This window comes from Leptonychotes weddellii, chromosome 3 (assembly GCF_054177405.1).
Source record: "Leptonychotes weddellii isolate Sample4059 chromosome 3, ASM5417740v2, whole genome shotgun sequence".
Classification (NCBI taxonomy): domain Eukaryota; kingdom Metazoa; phylum Chordata; class Mammalia; order Carnivora; family Phocidae; genus Leptonychotes; species Leptonychotes weddellii.
The window spans coordinates 94842501-94867311 of NC_138371.1; the positions used below are offsets into that span (position 1 = coordinate 94842501).

A 24811-nucleotide genomic window follows, 5' to 3' on the forward strand; every position below is an offset into this window, starting at 1 on the left:
GAATGAAGTTTGTCTGAGCTGAAAATCAAAAGTCACTGGCAATCATTAATTGAGTTCATTTTCTTCTTGGGGAGTAGGAGTAATTGGAGGGTAGGAAGAATGTAAAAAACATTCCAGGTATAAGGAATGTGCAAATACATACAGACAAAGCACAAACGCAAGAGACTGTCAGAGGAAAACCAGCAATTTGGAAAGGCCAGAGCACCGGTTCCCAACCTGTAAACACTAATCCCACCTCTGAAATGAGAGTGTTCAGTTATTACAAGAATGTTTGAGCATTCTTCCATATGCACACCAAACGTTACCCATGAACTGAGTAAATCTTCATATCCACAATTTTTCAAACTCAGGTACAAACAGTTATGAATTTTTAAAGGCAAAGATAATGAAATTCTTTTCGTTTGATCATTTTTCTCAATTAACAAATACTAAAAATTCCACTTCTGTAGAGCTCTGTGACGCTGGACACTAAAAAGAGTTCTTAGCCTCAAAAAGTATGGAAATAACCAGTTAGGCATAGAGCAGAAAGACTGGACACAGACAATGCCCAACAATCATTTCCTAGCCCCAAAGTCAGGAGGCCTTCATTCAGGGAGCTCTATACAAATCATCTATGAACAGCAGAATCAGGAGACTTTGGGTGTGCATACAATTATTTTCCTGGGAAACATATTAAAATCTGGAATTATTCAAGTGATCAAAAGACCGTAAGATTCTGTGGTGGGGGGAAAAATTAAAGTTAATCTATCTATCTATCTATCTCAATCACTCACCCCAGCATGAATAATAATTAACTACAGTGAAGTCAGGACAAAAAACAGCCATAACATATAATGCAAATGCCCAAAAAGGAATAAAAGAAGGTTCTCCATATTCCATTGAAAGGGCAGGCCATATGAATAGAAAAAAAAAAAATCATGAACACTGCTTAACTTCTGGTGGTGAGATTATAGATTTTTCATTGCACTTTTCTGTATTTTCTAAATATTTTCTATAATGAATATGTTACTTTCATAATTACCAATAGTAAAGCACTATTCAAAAATCAGACACTGCCATCTCATAATGGAGGAAAATCTCCCTTTCAGTATTACAGTGGGTATATAATGGAATATAATGTACAACTGTCAATGAAACGTCAAACAAGGAGAAAGTCTGAAATTCATAAGAAGATGGAAGTAGTGTACCAATTACTTCCACAAAATATGTGGTGGTGAAAAACAATATGCTGGTGAAGAAAAATGCCAAAACAAAAAGAAAAACAAAACACCAACAACCCGACAACTCCACATTACTGTACATATACTGTAAGAAAATAACAGAAGATACTACATCAGCACCAGATAACTTCTTAGTAACAGTTAATACTTGCCTTCACTAGTATTTCAATGAAGTAATTTTTTAAAATTTTTTGGATTAAAATATTTAAGTATTAAAATATCAAAAATATTTAAAATAAAATAGTTTTGTCTGTAAGTGATAGCTTTAATTTTGTTTTTGCTTCTCCTGGGGCAGGTTTAAAATAATAAAAGTTGTTTCTACTTTTATTCTGCTCCTCAAAACTTCCTCAAAGATGCAGCAAGATGGATATGCATTGAGAATTGCCAAAATTCGGTGATAAGTGCATGAGGGTTGTTAAACTATTCTCTTTACTTCCATTACATGTTTAAAATTGTCCATAGTTTTTTTCTAAATTTCACTTTATTTTTTTTTAAGATTTTATTTATTTATTTGAGAGAGAGAGCACAAGTAGGGAGAGGAACAGAGAGGGAGGGACAAGCAGACTCCCCAGTGAGCGGGGAGCCCAAGTGGGGCTCAATCCCAGGACCCCGAGATCATGACCCCTGCCAACGTCAGATGCTTCACCGACTGAGCCACTCAGGTGCCCTGTCCGTAATTTTTTTTTTTAAAGATGTATTTATTTATTTTAGAGAGACATAGAGTGTGTGTGCATGGGTGGGGGGAGGGGGCAGAGGAAGAGGGAGAGGGAGAGGGGAAGTAGACTCTGTGCTGAGCCCAAAGCAGGCTTGATATCTCATGACCCTGAGATTATGACCTGAGCCAAAACCAAGAGTTGGAAGCTTAACTGACTGAGCCACCCAGGCACCCCTGTCCATAATTTTCTTTTTTAAGTATTGTAAAGCTTAAGTCTACTTGGTAGAAAAAAATATGAAATACCTGTAATAAAACTGTTCATTAACTAAACAAATTAGGATGTGAAATTATATTAAATTATACATATATAGTACGATATAGCCTACATGTAGAAAGAATTATAGAAAAAAAATAGAATATGTAAAGTATTAAAGTGTGGCCCCTGGGGGCGCCTGGGTGGCTCAGTCCGTTGAGCAGCTGCCTTTGGCTTGGGTCATGATCCCAGGGTCGTGGGATCCTTGCTCAGTGGGGAGCCTGCTTCTCCCTCTGCCTGCCACTCTCCCTGCTTGCACTCTCTCTCTCTCTCTGTGTCAAATAAATAAAATCTTTTTAAAAATAAAAAATAAAAAAATAAAGTGTGGCCTCCGAGTAATAGGTTTATGAGTTTCTGTCCTACTTCTTAAAAATTTCTTCTACTTTTTATATTTTTTCAAAAGAAGAGATAAGGCTTTTCAAAGTCTCAAAACAGAAGAGCAGTTATTTAATAACACCCAATTTTATTCATGCAAGAACTATAAGACCAAAACTAACTGAAAACATCTCACTATTCACTGCTGACTCTTCTTCTCCCAATGCAAAATATTTAACATATACACAAGACTGCTGTGAGCATTAGCATGCCAAAGTGTTACCTCAACAACACAGTTACCCCGGGGAGGAGAGACAGAATCATAATATAGATTGCAGCTTCCCAAGGAAGGATCTTACAGGAAGACAAGAGACCTCAGTAGAGAACCAGCTTATTGGGGAGAGGAGCCTCGTTAGAAACAGAATGAGACTGATAAGTTGGCTCATCTAGAAAGAGGGGATGTAAATTTCTACTCAATCTAGCAATACTTGACTTCTGTAGCATTTTTCAGAGCTTCATTATCCTTTCACAGTCCTGGTCAAACAGTATCTCTTTTTTACTTGTTTACTATACTAATGAAAAACAGATCACTAAACCTAAACTCCTTACATGATTTTTTTAGTAACAGCTTTACCAAGATACAATTCACATACCATTAAGTTCACCCTCTTACAGTGAGTATAATTCAACAGTTTTTATTATACTCCCAAGGTTGTGCAACCATCACCACTGTTAAAGAACATTTTTATTACCTCAAATATAAAACCTCCTATCCTTTAGCAGTCACTCCCCAAAGCCCTCCCCTAAGGCCATGAAAACCAATAATCTACTTTCTGACCAAATGGATTTGCCTATTCCGGACATTTCATGTAAGTGAAGTCATAAAATATGTGGCCTTTTGTGTCTGGCTTCTTTCACTCAGCATACTATTTTCAAGGCTTACCCATGTTATAGCATGTATCAATACTTCATTCCCTTTTATGGCTGAATAATACTCCATCGTAAAGATATACCATATTTGTTCATTAACTTACCTGTTGATGGATATTTGGATCCTTTCTACTTTTTGGCTATAATAAATAATGGTACTACGAACATTCCTGAACAAGTTTTGTGTGGAGATGATTTTAATTTTCTTCGATACACAAATAGGTGTTAACTAGAATATAGGATATGGTAACTATGTTTAACTCTTGGATGAACTGCCAAACTATTTTCCAAAATGTCTACACCATTTTACATTCCCACAAGCAATACATGAATTTCCCTACAGCTTCAGCAACACTTATTGTCTATTTATTACAGCCATTTTAGTGGGTGTGGAATGGCATCCCATTGTGGTTTTGATTTGCATTTCCCTAATGACTAAGGACACTGAACTTCTCTTCATGGGCATAGCCATTTGAACATTTTCTTTGGAGAAATGTCTAATCAAATCCTTTGTTTATTTTTTAATCGGGTTTGTCTTTTTACTGTTGACTGTAAGAGTTTTTAGATAAAAGTCCTTTATTAAATATATGATTTCCAAGTATTTTGTCTCATTCTGTGGACTGTGCTTTCACTTTCTTGATGGTGTCATTTGAAACATAAAGTTCTCAATTTTGATGAAGTCCATTTGTTTTTTCTTCTGCTGCTTATGTTTAAATATCATACCAAAGAAATCACTGCCTATTTTACCACAATGAAAAAGAAAAGAAAATATTGCCTAATCCAAGGTCATAAAGATTTACACCTGTTTTCTACTAAGAGTTTAACAGTTTCAGATCTTACATTTAGTTCTGTGATTAATTCTGAATTCATTTGTACACACAAATGAGAAAAGTGTCCAAATTCATTCTTTTGCATGTGGATATCCACTCGTCCCAGCACCATTTGTTGAAAAGACCATTCTTCCGGGGGTGCCTGGGTGGCTCAGTCGGTTGAGCAATGGACTCTTGGTTTCAGCTCAGGTTGTGATCTCATGGATGGTGAGACTGAGTCCTGCACTCATCGGGGAATCTGCTTAAGGATTCTCCCTCTCTGCCCCTCCCACTGTGTGTTGTGCTCTCTCTCATAAATAAATCTTAAGAAAGAGAGAGAGAGAAAGAAAGACAGACAGAAAGAAAGAAAGAAAGAAAAAGAAAAGAACCATTCTTTCCCCCATTGAATTGTCTTAACATCCTTGTTGAAAATCAATTGACTATAAAAGTAAGATTTCATTTCTGGACTTACATTCTATTCCACTGATGTATTGTGTCTATTCTTATATCAGTACCAGACTGTTGTGATTACTATAGCTTTATGGTAAGTTATGAAAGTCCTCCAACCTTGTTCTTTTTCCAGATTGTTTTGACTATTCTGGAAATACAAGGAGGCCCCTTGTATTTCCATATGAATTTTAAGAGAGGCCTGTCAATTCCTACAAAACGGGCAGCTAGCATTTTAACAGTGAGTGTACCAAATATGTAGATCAACTTGGGAAGTACTGCCATCTTTAACAATATTAGGTAAACTGATCCATGAACATAGGCTGTCTTTCCATTTACTTAGATCTTTAATTTCTTTCAATGATGTTTTATAGTTTTCAGAGTATAAGATTTATACTTTTTTTGTTAACTTTATCCTAAGTATTTTTATTCGTTTTATAGCTATTGTGAATGGGATTGTTTTTAGTTTCATTTTTGAACTATTCATTGCAAGTATATAGGAATACAACTGATTTTTGTTTATTGATTTTACATCCTTCAACCCTGCTAAACTCCTTTATCAGTTCTAATAGGATGTTCTATATACAAGATCATGTCATGTGCAAGTATGGTTTTACTTCTTTTCCAATCTGGATGCATTTTATTTCTTTTTCTTGCCTAATTGCCCTGGTTAGAACCTCCAGTACAATGTTGAATAGAAGGGTCTTGTTCCTGATCTTGGGGAGAATGCATTCCATCTTTTATCATTAACTATGACATCAGCTGTGGATATCTGGCCTTTATCACATTAAGGAAGTTCCCTTCTATTTCTAGTTTGTTGAGAGTTTTTATCATAAAAAGGTGTTGGATTTTGTCAAATGCTTTTCCTTCAGCTTTTGAGAGGATAATATGGTTTTTATCCTTTATTCTATTAATATGGTATATTACATTGATTTTCAGATATTAGATCAACCTTGTATTCCTGATATAAATGCTACTTGGTCATAGTATATAATCCTTCTGATATAGTCCTGGATTCAGTTTGCTAGCATTTTGTTGATTTTTTATGTATATATTCAGAAAAGACACTGGTCTGTAATTCTCTTGTGATGTCTTTGTATGGCTTTTGTAACACAGTAATAACATGCTCAATGCATTTCATCCTCCTCTTTATTTTGAAAGAGTCTCTGAAGAATTTGCATTTGGTAGATATGATAGACTCACCAAATGTGAAGTCATCTGAGCCTGGGCTCTTTTTTGTGGGATGTTTCTTGATTGTTAACTCAACCTCTTCACTTACTACTGATCTATTCAGATTGTCTATCTTTTTCTTGAGCCAATCGCAGCAGAGCCTTTCTATAAATGCATAATTTCATCTAAGTTATTTAATTTGTTGGCATATAATTGTTCCTAGTATCCCCTTACATCTTTTTTATTTCTGTAAGGACAGTAGTGATGTCCTCTCTTTCATTTCTGATTTTATTAATCTGAATCTTTACTCTGTTTCTCTTGGTCAGTATCTTTTCAATTTTTGGTCTGTTGATTTTCACTGCTATTTTTCTCTATCATTTATTTCTAATCTAGTCTTTATTTTTTTTCTTCTGCTTGCTTTTGGTTTATTATGTTCTCTTACTAATTTCTTAAGATGGAAGTTTAGGTTATTGATTTAAGATCCTTCTTTTTTTTTTTTAAAGATTTATTTATGCATTTGAGAGAGCGAGAATGAGAGAGAGAGACAGAGTACATGAGAGGGGGGAGGGTTAGAGGGAGAAGCAGGCTCCTCGCCAAGCAGGGAGCCCGATGCGGGACTCGATCCAGGGACTCCAGGATCATGACCTGAGCCGAAGGCAGTCGCTTAACCAACTGAGCCACCCAGGCGCCCTTAAGATCCTTCTTTAATTGAAGTATTTAAAGCTATAAATTTCCTTCTGAGCAATGCTTTCACTGCATTCCCTAAATTATGGTATGTTGTTTTATTTTTTGGCATGGAGTATAGTAGGCGCTCAATAAACATTGTTGAACAATGAATGAGTTTTGTTTTTTTTACATTGTGGTAAGTCATACATAAGATTTACCACTTTTAAATGTACAATGCAGTGGTATTAAGTATATTCACACCGTTGTGCAACCATTGGCACCATGGGATAGTGTGTTTTCGTTTTCAACCATCTCAGAATATTTTATTATTTTCTTTGTAATTTCCTCTTTTACTCACTGATGAGTTAGGAGTCTGTTGTTTAGTTTCCCAATTTCTCTCTATTACTGATATCTAACTTCATTCTATTGTGATCAGAAAGAGAATAAACTTTGAATGATTTTCATCCTTTTAAATTTATTGAGTCTTGTTTTATGTCTAACAGATGGTCTATCCTGGAGAATGTTCCACATGCACTTGAGAACCACGTGTATTCTATTGCTACTTGGTGCATGGTTCTATATATGTCTGTCCCTTAATAATTTAAGAATCTGTCTGTACCTAGACCACGTTTAAGAAAAAAAGTTTCCATTACCTAAATCTTACATTTTTCATGGTATCCCCTACTTTTTATACTGCTTACATATCCCATATTTACATATTTAAAAAATCAGGTCTTGGGGCGCCTGTGTGGCTCAGTTGGTTGGGTGGCTGCCTTCGGCTCACGTCATGATCCTGGAGTCCCGGGATCGAGCCCCACGTCGGGCTCCCTGCTGAGCAGGGAGCCCGCTTCTCCCTCTGACCCTCTCCCCTCTCATGCTCTCTCTCTCTCATTGTCTCTCTCAAATAAATAAATAAAATCTTAAAAAAAAAAATCAGGTCTACCCTTAAAAAAAAAAAATCTCAGTTCTGGTACCATATTAAGAGTTGGTTTCTGGGGCATCTGGGTGGTTCAGTCGTTAAGCGTCTCCCTTTAGCTCAGGTCATGATCCCAGGGTCCTGGGACTGAGCCCCGCATTGGGCTCTCTGCTCAGAGGAAAGCCTGCTTCTCCCTCTACCACTCCCCCTGCTTGTGTTCCCTCTCTCACTGTATCTCTGTCAAATAAATAAAATCTTAAAAAAAAAAAAAACAGTTGGTTTCTAAGAGCAAAACCTGCAAAAAAGGTAAGCCAAAAAGATACTTGCATGAGATATTTTTTAAGAGGTTTCTGAAACATGAAATCCCCAGACTTAGGTGAATAAGAAGAGAGGCAAGCATTTGATATGTCATTTGATAGCATGACAGCTGACATGGCCATCCCAAATTTCTCAAGGGAGCTGGGTTACACCCAGTTGAAAAAAGAAAAAAACCCTATTAAGTACTGGTTAGTCAATGTGAAGACAGAAGGCATAAAAAGACTTGGGGGACAGAAGCAGGAAGAGTTTTTCCTGTTACTGCACAAAGTCAAGCTATTAAGAAGTAGTTTAAAATTCAGCTTTCATTTCAGCAATTTAGAATAAGCAAGGCAACTTCACATTTGAAACAATACTTTCCAATTCACTAAGTAATTCTACAAATGCTACTTTTATCAACCCATAAAACCTCTCTATATGACTATTACCCTCATACTATTTTACAGAAAAGTTAACAGATTCAGAAGCAAAGTAACTCCCACGTTACCCAGCAAGTATGAAAGAGAATCAGGATTTGAACCTGAGCGTCTAACTCCAAATCCGGGACTATTTCCACCAAGTCACAGGTACTCCTCACCAACACACACAGGTCTCTGAGTACTGTAGACATGTATATATAATTTATGAAAAAGATCCACAAAGGAAGGATATATCCACCATACTTAATGTTACCAAAATAAGAGAGCCTGAATTGAGAGAAGCCACTAGAACCTGGCACAGCACCACATACTAAGCAAGTGCTTCATCAAGAACAAATGAAGAGGAAGAACGATATGCATCCCCACAAGTAACTTGAGGAGAGTAATCAGCAATCTTTAGTTCAGAGGGTTTAGTATTTCCCATAGATACTGATGGCAAGCCAAAGCCATGATCAGAAAAAGGAAAAAGAGAGAAAGAAAAAAGGGGAATGCATAACCATTGGGGGACACTAGGTAAAGGATAAACAGAAATTCTGTACCATTTTTGCAACTGCTTGTGAATCTATAATTATTCCAAAACGTAAAGAAGAAGAAAAGTGAAAAGATACACGTGATGTGGACAGGCTCTTCGTACTCGGTTCCTAAGTCCACTAAATACCTATTGTGCCAGCCAGCACTGCCTTCAACAAGCTCCAGGTTCACTGGGGAAGAAGACGAGTGAGCAATCTTTTCTAACACAGTATATCAAGGTGCTTTCCTGTAAGACTACTTTTCTTTTTTTTTTTTTTTTAAAGATTTTATTTATTTATTTGAGAGAGAGAGAATGAGAGAGCACATGAGAGGGGGGAGGGTCAGAGGGAGAAGCAGACTCCCTGCTGAGCAGGGAGCCCAATGCGGGACTCGATCCCGGGACTCCAGGATCATGACCTGAGCCGAAGGCAGTCGCTTAACCAACTGAGCCACCCAGGCGCCCAAGACTACTTTTCTGATGACTCCCTAATAAACCGGGAAAAAGGAAACACTGCACCAATGAAACAAATACAAGGGCACCATTGGGCAGAACTCTGTCTTACTTGTGCGCTAGCATGAAAACACATGCTTTGCTTACTCTCACCCTGCCAATCCCTTGCTTCCATTCCTGGCTCCAGCAAGATTCATACTGAAGACACAGAATTTGATCAACTGGGAAATCCCACATAGTCACAGAGCCTTCAATAATAAGGAGTCCTGTGCTTGCTGAAGATAAAGAACTGATCAGAGGGCTTTAGAGATTCATTTATTCACTGACAAATCAGATGGTATTAGGTTTGGCCTCAAATCTTTCTAATGCAATAAAGTGAAGTAGCAGAGAAAGATAATTTGGAAAATCAGCCAAGCAATGACAAAGACTACTGAAAAGCTTTACATCCGGCTTCCTACCCGCCCCACTGAAACCGTATTTCAAGCATACAGACTTTAAGTCTCTACTAAGCTTACACATAAAGTTAGGGAAAATTCTATTTCTCAGATCAATTATAACAGAACACTGCTATTACTAAAATGACATTTTTCCGTTCATATTTTATGGATTTAAGAAAAAAATTCCACAAGAAAAACAAAAAAATATCTGTGCCTTAACCATGTTAGTATATACTGAATCATACCCACAGATGCTCAGTTTCCAAACTGAGTTGTCACTGCCTCTGTATTTTTCCAACACAACTATTCCTACCCATCACTAACACAGCTTCTTTAAAATATCAAAAGATGTAACCCTCACTCTAATCCTCCATTTAAACAAAAACATCAGCTGAGAACATGATTTAATACGCAGATAAGAATAAAATTCATAACTATCTAGGGCAATTTGGAAACATCTATCAACAACCTTTAAATGAAAAGGTAGAGGAAGACTGACATTTCACTCTCTAGCCTTGTGTACCTTTTAAGTTTTTTGACCATGTACATATTATCTAGTCAAAGGAATATAAATTTTAAAACATTAAAAAAGTATAAACCGTATTATAGACAATAAATGCCAGAAAGTTGTTTGTAAAGTCAAATTTAATTGCAATCATGAAACCATAGGCATCATCACTTACTGCAAGAATTAAAAACTATAGGGTGGCCTGGCTGACTCAGTGGGTAGAGCAAGTGACTCTTGATCTCGGGGTCATAAGTTCAAGCCCTGCGTAGAGCTTCAAAAAAATTGGAAACTATAAAAAGAGCCAGTTATTCAGCAAATTGTCCATCTCTGGTACTCCTCTCTAGAAGGCAGCCTTGGTAACATATAAGGAAGCAAAGCTTATTTCTAAATCTCCTATCCAGCCATGGAATCTTTGCAAAATCAAAAACAAAAAACAAACAAGTAATGAGATGAAGACAAGTGCTTGATTGGTTCTTTTTATCACTGAAGCATAGCCACATGTTAACTGAAAAATGACATATGATGAAACAGTCATATACTTTTACAAAATTATATTTTTAAATGTATTAACTACAGGATTCTCATACTGCAGGCTGGGTTTTGTTAAAACCTTTAAGATGCGGGCGCCTGGGTGGCTCAGTCAGTTAAGCCTCCGACTCTTGATTTCAGCTCAGGTTGTGGTGTTAGGGTCATGGGATCCAGCCCCGCGTCGGGCTCCGCACTCAGCACAGTCTCCTTGTCCCTTTCCCTCTGCTCCTCTCCCTACTACTTTCTCTTTCTCTCTTTCAAATAAATAAAATCTTAAAAGAAAAAAACAACCTTTAAGATGGATGATTTGGCAATATCTCTCAAAATTTTAAAGGTACATAACTTTCAACCCAAAATGTCAACTTATGGGAATTTATTCATACATTTGCAAAATAAATTATTATAGGATTATTCTTACTAGCATTATTTATAAAAGCAAAAGACTAGAAAAAACTAAATGTTCCTCAACAGAGGGCCAGGTAAATTATGGTATGCCATACAATGGCATACTTTTCAGCCATACTCTTCATTTAAAAAAAAAACAATGAGAAGGGGCGCCTGTGTGGCTCAGTCACTTAAGCATCTGACTCTTGATCTCAGCTCAGGTCTAGATCTCAGGGTCATGAGTTCAAGCCCCACATTGGGCTGAACACTGGAAATGGAGCCTACTCAAAAACAAAACAAACAAGAAAATCCCACAACGAAGAAGTCTTTTTTTTTTTTTAAGATTTTTATTTATGGGGCACCTGGGTGGCTGTCGGGTAAACATCTGCCTTTGGCAGATCATGATACCAGAGTCCTGGGATCCAGCCCCACATCGGGCTCCTTGCTCAGCAGGAGCCTGCTTCTCCCTCTCCCTTCCACTCTCTGTACCGCCTGTACTCACTCTCTCTGTCAAATAAATAAAATCTTAAAAAAAAATGATTTATTTATTTGACAGAGAGACTGAGTGAGTGAGACAGAGAGAGAGAGAGAGAGAGAGCGTGCAGGGGGGAGGGGCACAGGGAGAATCAGACTCCCTACTGAGCAGGGAGCCCGATGCAGGACTCCATCCCAGGACTCTGGGATCATGCATGACCTGAACCAAAGGCAGACACTTAACGGACTGAGCCACCCAGGCACCCCAATGAGGAAATCTTCAACGTACTCACATAGAATGATTTTCAAGATACATAAAGCAAAAGGAAGGAAGGAGGGAAGGAGGGAAGGAGGGAAGGAAGGAAGGAAGCAGGGAAGGAAGGAAGGAAGGAAAATACAGGGTAGTCTTTAGTAGTTTAAGTATTGTTACTTAGTCCAAATGAACGTTCCTTTGGCAATTTCAGAAACCTCCTCCAAGTTCTAAAAGGCATGAGAGAATGGAAAGCTTTTCCCATCATGTTCACTTTAAAAATGCAGTCACAGGCCATAGGAAATCTCCTTGGCATGCCATTCTCTACTAATAGATAAACCCAATCAGGATCAGGCTAAAATACCATACCTATAAGCCCAAATCAGCTGCACAGAGGGCAATGGGACACTGAGAGCATTTCTTTTTAAAGACCTACCCCCCGCCCCCAGCATGGGATCCCATGTCTGAAGGGTGATATATTAAATGACAAAGACACTTCCTGAATCAAATTTTGTGTGTATAGATACAGCTATATAGTACCTCTGGCTGTATTTACAGAGAAGTTGGGTCCATCTTTATGTATACAGATATATGGCTGTAGATTCAGATTCATACCAGGCCAACTTCTCTGTAAATAGGGCCAGAGGTAGTGAAAGAAAACAGTCCGCATCGTTTCTTCCTACTCTCCCGGGAATAAACCGTTATTCCGACTAAGGGAGTTCAAGCTCTTGAATCTCTTCGTTGGCTGACAATTATCCTGAAAGCATGTCAAATACTGGATTTGCTCTGACCTCGCTGATGTTGTTATGTTGCCTGAAACTAGAAAATAAAAGAATAAAATAATTCCTTTTTTTTGTTTTCACTATTAATAATAAGGAACTGCTACAATAAACAGGGGAAGAATAATCAGTATCTCATATGATGAAAGTGTTTATTTAACAACATACTAAGAAATACCTATTTAAGAGTCAAAACCTAGTGGAAAACAAAACACCAAAGGCCAATCTTCAAACTGGGCCTTCCTTTCACTGACATCTGGATGGTAGATTACAAAATGGACTCCTGAGGGAGGTCTGATCACTCAAGACAAGTAATATTAGACCCTACTGAACACTAAAGAGTGTGATGGGGGGAAATCTGATAATACAGACCCAGAAAGAAAATTCAGATACCTCTTCCCTAGTTAACTTTTAGAATTTCTAGGCAAAAGAATTTTTTTTTTTTTTTAAGATTTTATTTATTTGAGAGAGAGAGCATGAGAGGGAGGAGGGCCAGAGGGAGAAGCAGACTCCCTGCTGAGCAGGGAGCCCGATGCGGGACTCGATCCCGGGACTCCAGGATCATGACCTGAGCCGAAGGCAGTCGCTTAACCAACTGAGCCACCCAGGCGCCCCTAGGCAAAAGAATTTTTTAATGATATTTAATATTTTTGTTAGAAGAGTAATATACACTGTTGCACAAACTTCAAATAATTTTTTAACTAACAGCATTTGTCAAAAATGCAAATCAAAATGGATCAACAATCTAAATATAAAAGCTAAAACTATAAAACTAAATATATAAAAATCACCCCTAAGGGGCACCTGGGTGGCTCAGTCGTTAAGCATGTGCCTTCGGCTCAAGTCATGATCCCCAGGGTCCTGGGATTGAGCCCCACATCGGGCTCCCTGCTAGGCGGGAAGCCTGCTTCTTCCTCTCCCACTCCCCCTGCTTGTGTTCCCTCTCTCGCTGTGTCTCTCTGTGTCAAATAAATTAATCAAATCTTAAAAAAAAAAAAAAAAAAACCCTAAAATGAGTAAAATTCCCAATATAAAACTTATCATAATCTTAAATAACAAGTTAAAAATTTTCCAGTCATCCATAAAACGAACCCTCCCTACCCTCCTTCATCCTTACCACCCGCCCACCCTGTTTTCTTCCCTTGAAACAGGATACATGGTTTAAATGCATGTAGTTTTAAGTTATTTTCCCAAATGTGAGGATTGATATAGCATCTAGGTCTTTCAAATGCCTTTGGAATTTTTTTGTATGTGATATAAGATACTTGGGTAAACTTCAGTTAGGCTGCATTTAAAATCATGAAGAACTTCACAAAATACTGATTATTGATTTTTTAAGAATTTTCTGCAATTATCTAAACGTAACCACAAAGATCTATATTCAACTTTATAATTCAATGAATAAAAGGTAAGGACATCATTTGCATGGTACTACACTGGGCACTAGAGTGATGGGGGTGGGGGGAGACAAGAGAGGTCTGGAAACGGGGAAACAAAGAAATATAATATATACCCGACCCTGAAGGTCCTCACAATCTGTTTTGAAACACAAACCACTTAAAAGTAACTATACAAAGTTAAAAGGAAGAAAGGGAACTCACATTTATTAAGTGTCTCCCATATGTCAAGCAGCGAAGCTATAACATACACAAAATATCCATGTATTCTGTTCAAAGAAAGAAAATGGGGGTGGGGGGAGAAGGGGTAAGGATAAAGGAGGGTAGGCAGTGAAATCAAATACCTAAAGCAAAATACAAATGCCAGGGGCGCCTGGGTGGCTCAGTCGTTAAGCGTCTGCCTTCAGGTCAGGTCGTGATCCCAGGCTCCTGGGATCGAGCCCCGCATCGGGCTCCCTGCTCAGCAGGGAGACTGCTTCTCCCTCTCCCACTCCCCCTGCTTGTATTCCCTCTCTCGCTGTCTCTCTCTCTGTCAAATAAATAAATAAAATCTTTAAATATATATATATATAAATGCCAGTGAGTGACACAGAAAATAAGTAATTAAAACATTTATATCAGTCTTCAACAAATGGTGCTGGGACAACTGTATATCCACATGCAAACAAGGAAGTTGGATCCCTACCTCACACCATGTAAAAAAAAATTAACTCAAATGAATCAACAATCTAAATGTAAGAGCTAAAACTATAAAACATAAGAAGAAAACATAGGAGTAAGTCTTCATGACCTCAGATTGGTAATGGATTCTTAGCTATGACACCAAAAGCATAAGCAGCAGAAGTAACAAACAGATTGGGGAGCCTCGGTGGCTCAGTCATTAAGTGTCTGCCTTTGGCTCAGGCCATGATCCCGGGGTCCTGGGATCGAGCCCCACATCGGGCTCCCTGCTCCACCAGAAGCCTGCTTCTCCCTCTCCCACTCCCCCTGCTTGTGTTCCCTCCCTCGCTGTGTCTCTCTCTGTCAAATAAGTAAAATCTTAAAAAAAAAAAAGAAACAGATTAATTGGACTTCATCAAAATTAACAACTTTTGTGCATCAAAGAACATGATCAAGAAAATGTAAAGACAACCTACAGAATGAATGGGAGAAAATACTTGCACATCACATATCTGGTAAGAGTTTAATATCCAGAATATATAAGAACCCCTAAAACTAACTCGACAACAAAAAGACAAGCAATGCAATCTAATATTGAGCAAAGGACTTGAATAGATATTTACCCAAAAAAGGTAACACCTTAATCATCATGGAAAAACAAATCAAAACCACAGTGAGATCCTGTTTCAAAATATTAGAATGGCTATAACTTTAAAAATAAAATAACTGAAAACAGCAAGTGTTTGCAAAGATATGGAGAAACTGAAACCATTGTACACACTGCCACTGGGGGGCAAATGGTACAGCCACCCTGGGAAAGTTCAATGAGTCCACAAAAAGCTAAACAAAGAATTACCACACAACCCAGTTAATTCTAGTGCTAGGTATATACCCAAAAGAATTGAGAACAGAGACTCAAACGGAAATTTGTAAACCAATATACACTGCAGCATTATTCACAATAGTCAAAAAGTGGAAACAACCCCAAGTTCTATCAACAAATGAGAGGATAAAGAAAATGTAGTATATACATACAATGAAATATTACTCACCAATTAAAAAAGAATAACATTCTGATAATCCTACAACATGAATGAATCTTGAACACATTATGCTAAATGAATAAATCATAGAAGGACAGATATTATATGATTACACTTACATGAAATATCTAGAATAGGCAATTTGTAGTGACTGAAAATAGATTATAAATTACCAGGGACTGAGGGAGAGGGAGGAAGGAGACTTAAGGCTTAATGGTTAGTGTTTCTGTTTGGAGTGATGGAAAAGATTTGGAAGCTGACTCTGATGATGGTTGCACAATAGTGTGAATGTAAGTAATGCCCTGACTGGTATTCCTAAAAAATGGTTAAAATGGCCTATTTTATGTTATATATATTTTAACCACAATAAAAAATAAATTAAAAAGAAAAAAAAGGTTTATATCATGTCTTCAGTGACCTGGATTTCCAAGGGTAGATTTCAAATCAGGGACTCAAATCTAAAAAACTGTAAGTCACCTGATCTAACCTTCACGGAAACCCTCCTGGGAAACTTAGAGCTCTACAACCTTCTTGACTAGTAAGGAGGCATCTCTAGATGCCACCAGATGCTGGGAGCAGACTTTCTCCCAAGACAGCCCACTGACCTTTCACGAACGAGGAATAACAGAATTCTGGAAAAACAGAATTAAATGGAAAGGAAGCTGAAGAATCTGAGAGCCAAACTCTGCAGCTGTATGACTGTGGACAAATAATTCAACTTTCCAAAACCTCAGCTTCCTCTCATTGTAAAATGAAAATGGCATCTGCCTTTAAATGTTGCTCTAAGGGGCGCCTGGGTGGCTCAGTCGTTAAGCGTCTGCCTTCAGCTCAGGTCATGATCCCAGCGTCCTGGGATCGAGCCCCACGTCGGGCTCTCCGCTCAGCAGGAAGCCTGCTTCTCCCTCTCCCACTCCCCCCTGCTTGTGTTCCCTCTCTCGCTGTGTCTCTGTCAAATAAATAAAATCTTTTAAAAAAAAAATAAATAAATGTTGCTCTAAGAGCTGGCAAAAGCACACCTATAAAAAGTTGGGTGTTCAATCCATGGTGACTGTTGCCATTGTGACACTGGGTCTACCGACCACCCTTGGGCCAACCAAAGGCTGAGCAGGATATGGTTTGAGTCTGGAGAGCTCTATGACTCTCAGAACTGAAATAAAACAGTCACCAGCAACCACGAGAAGACTTCAGAGAAGGAGCTGTTTTTATGCAGTTCAACTACTGTTAGAAAGACTGGCTAATTGTTCCTAGAATGAACCCGGCTACTCTACATCAGGAAGGGCACTGCTACACAATTCATTCGCTCTGTACAACAGGCCTCTGTTAGCATGTCTGAGCAACCGTTCATAACAAAGTCGGCCTCTACCCACAGGAAAGACACACTATGGGAAGAAACTAAGCAGAAAATGAGCTAGAAGGTAGTCCAGAGGCAGCTCTCAAACTGTGGCTTCAGAATCACTCGGGAAAGCTGTTTAAAAAGCAGATGCCTCACCCGCACCACCAGACATTCTGATTACTAAATATTTCAAGCAGGGTCCTTGAGCACAAAAAGCTCTTGGAGGTAGGAGATGAAAATGTAATAAGATTACATTCTGATGTTGACAAATAGGACTATTCTGTCCAACAAAGCAAAGGGAGCATTTCCTCCACATCTACCTGGAAATGCAATTGCTTTAGCAATGCGGGGCAAGAGTGAAAACTAAGGAAGCAAGATCACCCGCGTGTAATGCCCAATACAAATTGCATACAGCTGGTTCATATAAAAGTTCATCATTACTGCTTATTCTTTTTTAAAATAAATGAAAAATAAAAATAATGTGCCATTCCACATCTCTCACAGTAACAAAAAATATATTCCCAGAAGTTGGTAATATTTTTATGGAACTGATAACATTCTTAGGGTGCTGGGAAAATTATTAACTGGTACAACTTTTTGGTCAGCAATCAGACAATGTGTATCAAAAATCACCCAATACTCACTTCTTTGAATTTATCCTAAAGCAACAACACAAAAGAAGCAAACTATATGCAAAAAGATAGTCACCGTGTTGTAGTATACATAATTTAAAAAAAAAGTGGCACCTGGCTGGCTGTCAGAAGAGCATGAGACTCTTGATCTTGGGGTCATGAGTTCGACGCCCACGTTGGGTGTAGAGATTACTTAAATAAATAAGTAAACTTAAAAAAAAAAAGATACTTACATGTCAAGGATCCCAGTTTCCCAAAATTTGCCATATCATCTCAAATATGACAAAGCTATTAAAAAACTTCAATGATACGTAGTCTGTCATTACATGGAAAATAGTCACAAAACATGCAAGACCTAATATTACTTACTGAAAAGTACAAACATATGGGCAGCTTCAAAGGTGATACATTAAGAAATAATAGCTTGTGTTAGGATGGTTTGATGTGGCTTTTCCCTCTCTGGTCTCTCAAGTTTCTGTTATTGCTTTGTTATTATAATAAGACTATAAATAAATTTAACTGATTCTGCTTGGAAAGTTAACTGGAAACACTTACAGAGACAGGTGGAAAGTGGATTCAGCTATCCTGAACAAACGTAAACTCACCCAAATGTACCATGGTAACAGTCCCAAGGCCAGTTTTGGATTTTTTTCACAAAAAGATCAATCTTGGGCGCCTGAGTGGCTCAATTGGTTAAGCGACTGCCTTCGGCTCAGGTCATGATCCTGGAGTCCCAGGATCGAGTCCCGCATCGGGCTCCCTGCTCGGCAGGGAGTCTGCTTCTCCCTCTGACCCTCCTCCCTCTCATGCTCTCTGTCTCTCATTCTCTCTCTCTCAAATAAATAAATAAAATCTTTAAAAAAAAAAAAAAAAGATCAATCTTCCCAGATACGCGTTAACTATGAAACTTTGAATTTACACTTTTTTAAAAGCAAGTAGAAACACACTAAAAGATAGGAGGAAATCTGGTTTGGCAGCTATTCACAAGGCAAAAAGATCATAAGATTTCCTGAACCATAACTTCAATAATCCAACAAAATTATGAAGCTAAGAGCCAGCTGACAGGAAAAGAACATTTAAGTTGAGAAATAGAAGGCCCGGCTCTCCTCCGGGCTCTACCTCAGACTGGGATTTAACTTGCAAGTCTTAGTTTCTCATTTGTAAATTGATAGGATAATGATGTTATCTTCCCTATCTACCTCACAGGAGTCTGAAGGGAGCAAAGAAGATTACAAATGTAAAAGTGCTTTCAAAATCGAGGGTTTTTTCCCTTAAATCTGGCTATTATTTATTATTAAGAAGACACTCATCTATGTGTAGCTACCAAAAAGGGGAACAGTTGTTTAGAAGGATACATTTCAAAGTGATAAGTGGATGGATATGCCTCCCAGGGGGGCCTGAGATCTGGGGCCAAGCCCTTCCCTTTATCTGCATTGTTTCAATCTTTTTTTTTTTTTTTTTAGATCTTATTTATTTGACAGAGGAGCACAAGCTGGGGGAAATGGCAGCAGGAGAGGGTAGAAGCAGGCTCCCCACTGAGCCACCCAGGTGCCCCTGCAATGTTTCAATCTTTCAGGAGAATCTATTCATCTATTACTTGGTAATTTTTTTAATTTGTAAAAGCAAATGCAATCACTAACAAAATTAACAGAGTGCAGGGTTCTCAAACTTTAGGGTTTTGGGGTTTTTTTCAAGAACCACCTGAGGATTGCTAAAACTGAGGCTGTCCAGGTCTCACAGACTTAATTGACCAAAATCTCTGAGTGGACAGGAATAAATAAGGTCAGACCATTTGTATTTTAACAAACTCAAGTGATTCTGTGACTTGATTATTGCTTCTTACACTATGTTGTTATTAATATTAACTCCTATCACAAATACATAGTAGGAATACCATGTATACCCACTTACTATATGTCAGTCACCACTCTCAGCACTTGACGAATATTATCTCATTTAATCCTTACAACCCTGTAAGTAGGTACTACTGTTAACACTGCCCTCCCCTCGCCCTTGTTTTATAGATGAAATTATTAAATAGGAAGAGATGATTTAACAGGCCCATGGCCCAAAGTCACAGGGCTAGTAAGTGGCAGAGCCAGAATGTACAACAAAGTTTGAAAACTCTTGATACAGTTTCTTAACCTAAGACAACAGCTGTATACTCTGGTCAGGTCACAGCAAATTCTGTTTCATTTCAGACATTGCATTTGCCTAAAGAAAGCAGCATGGGGAAATCTGATTAAACCATGAGGGGAGGGAGCACCTGGCTGGCTCAGTTGGTAGAGCATGGGACTTTTGACCTAGGGGTTATAAGTTTGAGCCCCATGTTGGGTGTAGGAATTACTTTAAAAAAATAAAATCTTGGGGCGACTAGGTGGCAGAATCGGTTAAGCATCTAACTCTTGGTTTCAGCTCAGGTCTTGATCTCAGGGTCGTGAGATGGAGCCCCACAGACTTTGCACTCAGCACGGAATTGGCTTGAGAGTCTCTCTCCCTCTGCCCCTCCCCCCTGCAAGTCCAAGCTTGCGCACTTTTGCAGGCTCTCTCTCTAAAATAAATAAATAAATCTTTTTTAAAAAATAAAATAAAATCTTTTTAAAAATAAAAAAAAAAAAACCATGAGGGGACAAAGGATCTAGCCTGTTTACATACTTCCAGCATAACTGGCCTCACTTTGTAACATTCTGGCCCTCTATTAGACTGAGCCCTGGAAGTGTGGGGAACATACAGTCTTTTCAACAGTACCCTCATGGTACTGGTATCTAACTAAAGAAAGAGTTTAATAAATTAATTCATCAATAAATCTACAGAAGGCTTGATGACTGTCCTAGGAAATGAAAGCTATTATGTGGAGAAGAAACAGACTTAACTCATGTTGCTTCAAGGAGTATAACCAAGAACAGGTAACAGGGGAGTGGCAGATTTTGATACAGTCTAAACTAGCTTTCTAGCAACCAAGACCTGTCCAGTAACAGAGAAGCACATCTGCAGTGTGAGGCTGATGATCAGAACAGAGTAGACAAAAGGTAGGAAAGTGGTCTATGGAGCCTCTAAGAGCTCTTCCAAAGTTCAAAGTCTTCTATTCTCAGTTATGATACATTTGTTCATTCTTTCACATCTCACACATCTACCGTGACTAGTTACACAAGCTCCTAGTTACACAAGTCCTGGTAGTAAGTACAGAGGATACCATCGTGTCATACAAACCCCCAGAGCCCTCAAGGATCTGGAGAAGAATAAAAGCACAGGCGTCAATCTTCCAGGGAGGAAGGTAATGGATACAACAGGAATCAGCAAGGAATGAGGAGATTTCCAGGCAGGAAACAAGAGGGAAGTCAACACAGGCATTATGAAAGAAAGGCCGTCATTTGAGCCATATCTTTAGGGATCCACGTGGGGAGGTGGGTTGGGGCTGCCATAAGAATCTGGGGAAGAGGGGCGCCTGGGTGGCTCAGATGGTTAAGCGTCTGCCTTCAGCTCAGGTCATGATCCCAGGGTCCTGGGATCGAGCCCCACATCGGGCTCCTGGCTCAGCCGGGAGTCTGCTTCTCCCTCTCCCTCTGCCTCTCCCACTGCTCATGCTCTCTCTCTCTCTGTGTCTCTGTGTCTCAAATGAATAAATAAAATCTTTTAAAAAAAAAAAGAATCTGGGGAAGAAAAGCCTGCAGTATGGCAGTACTGGTCTGAGCATAAAGGAGGCAGGCAAGCCCTGGGGTGATGAAGATCCACCAGAAATAAACACTAAACTCTGGGGCTTAAAAGGAGAAGGCCTTTGGAGGTCATTTAGTCAAACACACACATGTTATGGAGGTTGCCCTGCTTGCCCTGGGTAAAGAAAGGTTCGTTTACTTTCTTAAATTACATTTTACAAACCAAAAACTCTATCATCAACGACTGGTCCTTCGCTTAGTTTTGCATCTTTTTTTTTTTTTTTAAGACTAATAGATCCTTCTCTTATTTTCTAGGAAAACTTTTATATGATTCCATTTTTCTTGCAGTTTTCAAAACTGGCAGTTTTAATAACTCAGCTCTTAAAGCCTAATATTATAATCACTTAAGTGGTTATAATATTTACCAATAATACTAAATTAAAAGTATTATAATCTAAAAATGATTTTACAAATAGAAGACTGTTAAGAAATGTAGTCTCAAAAATAAATTTAGGTCTCAGATCCAAGAAACTATCTCTTACTCAACTTATAAACTGTGAAACTGAGCTACCCAAGAAAACAGAATTAACTACTAAAGCAAAAACAAACTAAATCCAAAACCAATGGACAAAACATAATACATATGAACAATAAACTTAATGTTCTTTGGCCAATCATTTCTCAGCGTCCCTGTCAAACTATTTTAAGGATCTGAAATCTTGCTCTATAAAAAGTAAGTTCCCATCATCTGAACTACACTTAAAGAGATTCTATCGCAGTGGTTATTGAAGCATAAACACCAAGCTTCAGTTTTTTCCTTCCTTTTAGTACAAAAAATGCTTACCTCTTTTAGATAAAGCTGAGTGTGTGGCCCAAATCCTGACATACCAGGAGATCTAGGTTTTCAATTCCAACAGTAATTTAAGGTGTCAGGTTAGCAAAGGCCTTTTCTGTATTTACCACTTAGCTTAGATTGTAACATGGAGATATAATATTTGACACCCCCACCACGAACGGTCACTTCAAAGGATTTCTAACTTTGGTAAACCTTAGTTGGGGGAATATAAAGTTAGGGCTGAAAACTCAGTATAAAAAAAAAAACAAAAAACGAAACTTTAAAAAATCTGAAATAGTGCTGCTGCATGTTAGCTGACAAACTATGAATTGCAGAAACAGATTTGAGTAACAATTGCTAAGAAAGGTGCAGTTACACGATTTTACCAAAATGAATAAGCAAACAGCTCACGAAAATTTAAATCTTTCTTGGCAAATGGAGAAGATAAATAATATTCACTAACTCTGGGACATTGTGGTTTTTTGTTTTTATCTATAAGGTCTCTGCATCAATGTTACTATTCTCTCACTCCCTTTATGAGCAAAAGGAGCCCACTGTCCAGGATCCCTCATACCAAAGCTCAGTAAATATCACAAATAATAATAGTAATAAAAGCAACAATCTCTAAAGCTAGAATTCATACGGGACTGTGGCACCAGAATAGGATGCAAGGCACATGGCAGCATGCAACTATTTCTCCCTTCTGACTCTTCTGCATCACTGCCTCCCAAAGGAGTACAGAATCCGAAGCTCTCACTGCCACATCTACAAATTAAAGTATCATGATTAAAGAACTCACGGGTTCTACGAACGGTCTGTATTGAATGAACGAACACCACAACAAATAAATTCATCCGGATGCAACAAAACATGCTTCAAAAGGCTCCACCTAATTTTTTTTAATCTTAGAAATAAACACAACTATTTTAATAACATTATGTAATAAGTTAGACTCTGGAAAACCCCATACTCATCCGAGCGGCTCGGAAAATGGAAAGCAAAATTCGATTAGCTCCATTGTACCCAACCAGGCTAACGTGCAAGATCACACACTCATCTTCGTCAGAGCGGTTCTGCCAATACCAAAGAACAACAAAGGCAAGTTGAGGAGGCTGCACAAGGCTTAACTCAGCACTTGTCCGCTTTCCCAGCTTTGGAAAGAAGCTCTCAGCGGGCCCCAGGGACCAAGGGACCCTCTGCATCCCGCCCGGCCCCCAGCTCGGCTCGGCGCCGCTCGCTCAGCTTTTGTCTGGCCCGGCTGGGAGCTCCGGCCGCCCGCCTCCCCAGCACCCCTTCCCTCTGGATCTTTCTCCACACCCATCACTCGCCGAAGACTAGTTGTTGTGGGTTTCTCTCCCTCGCCCCCTCCCCTCGCAATCCCGGGCTCTTTTCAAACGCGACTGGGCTGTTCGCTGGCTTCTCCCACTGGGCCGGGAAGACTCGGGTCAGGAAGGGGGCTCGGGGTGCGGTCTGGGAGAGGAAAAGAGAGAGGGGCACACAAAGCCCGGCTGACCCCACAGCCGCCCCCTCCTCCCTTTGCAAAGCAGCCTGGGATCAGCGACCTACCGGGTGGATAAACAACCCTCCCATCCCGCTCCCCGCCCGGCTCCCACCTAAGGGCCGCCCCCTCCCCCCAAAGTGCACCCAAGAGCCGATGACAGCGCTGGACATCGCCCCCACCCAGACCCAGCGCCCGCCACCGCAGGGGAGGGGGCAAAGGCCTCGGAGGGCTGGATCTAAATCTCCTCGCCCTAACCGGGTACTTACAGTCATATTATTCGCTACTGTTGCCGCTGCCGACCAGACAGCCGCCGCCTTCTCCTCCACCCCAATGAGGTTAAGCGCTTGGTGCGGGGATTAAAAAAAAAAAAAAAAAAAAAATATAGAAGCCGAGAGCGCCTGCGCAGTACAGTCTCCCTTTTACCGCCACGGACCCGGCTCGACCATAGAGAGGGCAAACCGAGACCAGAGAGGCGGCTGCTCTCTATGGTAACGCCCCGCGCAGGCGCCGGCCTGGCTGCTCTGGGCTACGGGACCTGCAAATCCCAGGAGTTTTTGCCCCCTTCGAGAATGTTAATTGACCCCGATGGGGACCCGTAGGGTAAAGGTTCTTTAAGGGAAGGGTGGCAGGGTTCTGTTGGGGTCCCTGGGAAGTTGCGGCAAAACACAGGCTAGGCCACGAGGGTGGATGTAAGGGCCCGCGGCGACAGAGCACCACAATGCAGGCAGTGCAGTGAATAGAGCTGAGGGGGAGTTAGGAAAGCCTGGATAAAAGTCGTCCGGCCGGGACTTCCTGTGGTTGGGGTCTAATACCTGAAGGAAACGGACTTTCACTTCTGGGTTACGCGCGTCCCGCCCCCACCATTGGGCGACTAGGATGAAGGAAATTGTGCCCTGCGACTTTCCGTACCCGGGCTTGCGTTCGTTCTCTCTTCTCTCTCAATTAGGCGCCGACGCTTGAGCCGGAAGCACAACTTTTTAACGGTTCTTTGCTCTTCTTGGAGCGCAGTCGGCCCCGTTGAGGCCTCGGAGACTCTTCAGACGGCCAGTCACAACCCCTTTCTTACTTGAGCGCCTCCGCAAATAACGCTGCTTCTGTCTTCCCTCTCGCATTACTTTCGGATGACACGTGAGAACGTGTTTCGGAGGGTAGAAAGCTGTGCAAATTATTGGGCTGCCTTTAAGGATCCCCAAGGACCCGCAGTTTTGCCGCGTCAAACCCCTATGTTCGCAGGTAATTTGACACTGAGAGCTTTTGTGTG

General features: G+C 39.7%; 1 protein-coding gene and 1 long non-coding RNA gene across 11 annotated transcripts in view; one reads left to right on the plus strand and one right to left on the minus strand.

Moving 5' to 3' along the window:
- Nucleotides 1–23941, minus strand: part of CLASP1 (cytoplasmic linker associated protein 1) — a 248232-nt gene extending 224291 nt beyond the window's left edge. For 2 of the 6 annotated variants that reach the window (XM_081814613.1, XM_081814612.1), the window contains exon 1: nt 23817–23941. The gene's annotated coding sequence lies outside the window, so the exon portion shown is untranslated. Of the gene's footprint in view, nt 1–12273; nt 12452–23816 lie in introns of those variants that run through there. The other 4 variants (XM_081814614.1, XM_081814615.1, XM_081814611.1 and 1 more) reach the window with 3 other exon arrangements.
- A 234-nt stretch (nt 23942–24175) lies between these two features.
- The window catches only part of LOC145720580 (uncharacterized), a 38274-nt gene continuing 37638 nt past the window's right edge, over nt 24176–24811 (plus strand). For all 5 annotated transcript variants that reach the window (XR_014143653.1, XR_014143654.1, XR_014143656.1 and 2 more), the window contains exon 1: nt 24176–24783. This is a non-coding gene — a long non-coding RNA (uncharacterized LOC145720580). The remainder of the gene's footprint in view (nt 24784–24811) is intronic.